We start from the raw sequence: 1711 nt of genomic DNA, 5'->3' as shown, positions 1-1711 counted from the left end.
TTTTCTTTTCTTTTCTTTTTTAAAAAGCCTTGCTGCCTGCTTCCAAGCAACACAGCTTTCCTCCAGATATTTTTTTGCCCTGACAGGCTTTAGGCACCCCTTTAACAGAGATTTTAGGTAAGAAACAACCCGTGGAGATGGAATTTGGGGACCCACAGCCGGAGAGGCATCAGTGCCTGCTCCGAAGGAAGGGGTTTCCTCGCTGCCTTCTCCACCCTTCCTCCTACATCCCTCTTTTTTACTCATGATCAGGCCGGAGAGGAGCGCAAAGAAGCAAGAGCGTAGTCATAAAAACAAATTAATAGTCATAATTTAATAATAACAACCCGGGTAACAGCGCGATGTGACAGCCCTTCCCCGGACTCCCATTTGCTGCGATATGCGCCCGCATCCACGGGAGGTCACGGCAGGAGCGGGATGCTCGAGGGGCCCCCCATGGCTGTACCCCCCACACTCTCTCCGATTTGCGAGACAACTTTGGCTTTGCAACAGCTTTGCAGCCCCCCCCCCCCCAAAAAAAAAACCCAGATTACACGCCATGCCTTAGCGTGGCAGCCGACATTTCGTAGAATCGTGGAATTTCGGGATGCTGCCCAGCGCTCGCAAGGCAGGGATGGGCGGCTGTGCCAGCGGATGCTCCTTTCGGCATCGGCTTGGAAGGGGTCACGGAGAGGAGGGGGCGCGGGGGGAGGTACCCCCAGCTTGGTGCAAAAATGCATTTAGCGGCGGCGTGTGAAACCGCCGGGGGGTTGCAATTTGAGCTCGGCTTAAGTTCGAGGGTTTATTTGCACGTTCGGAGTGCGGGTCGGAGATGTCCCCAAGTAGGACATTCCCATGGTACCATCTCCGGTTGGATGCTCAGGAGGTCTCCACACACTCCTGCAGCCGGTGGTGCGGGATAAATGCTCAATTTGTCCGTGGGAGACCTTTTTATGTTAAAAATCCCATTTTTCTGTACAGGAAATTTTGCAATCGAGTGTCATCGTTCCCCCCCGCCCCTTAACCCTCGGCTGTTGGTTCTGGGTTTCACCCTCCCCTTCTCCTTTATAACACTTGAGTTCCGCCCGGCCAGAGGCTCACCCCTGATTTACCATCCTTGGCCTCGATTCCCCCCCTTTTATGGTTTTTTATTTTTATTTTTTTTTTTCCCAATTGGAAATTTGGAAAGCAACTCACCTAAAGAATTTGGGAGGGGAAAGAAAAGCCACGATCAGAAGAAACCTCCAGCACCTCGATTTAATACAACCAAGATCTTTATTGATCTCACTGTAACAGCAACCACTGGCGAGAGCTTTTCGACTCCCAAACACCTGCTTGAAGAGACGGTAAAAAAAAAAAAAAAGAGGAAAAAAACCAAACAAAAAACCAACACAAACCCAAATCTATATACCCTGACTAGCAGAGGAGCTGCCCCGGCGAGGCCAGGCACTCCCTCCCTGCTCTTCAGCCCCCGAACCCGTTAGAAAAGAGAACCGGGAGAAAGTCACTGGGATGGAGAACGGAGACGAAAGGAGGTCGGGAAAGAGGACGTTTAGGAAAAAAAAAAACAAAAACAAAAACAAAAAGTGGTTTCCCTCCGGCTCCTGTCTGTAAGTTAAGTTGTCCTCGGATATTTTCTAAATTTTTTTTTTGATTTTTTTTTTTTTTGGCTTGGGGAGCAGGTTTCCGGAAACGAGCGGCTGGGGCGAGGGGGGCCGGGGCCCCCGCCCCG

The sequence above is a fragment of the Charadrius vociferus genome, unplaced genomic scaffold (assembly GCF_000708025.1).
Source record: "Charadrius vociferus isolate BGI_N301 unplaced genomic scaffold, ASM70802v2 scaffold1528, whole genome shotgun sequence".
NCBI classification, from domain to species: Eukaryota; Metazoa; Chordata; class Aves; order Charadriiformes; family Charadriidae; genus Charadrius; species Charadrius vociferus.
This window is presented reverse-complemented; position numbering follows the sequence as displayed.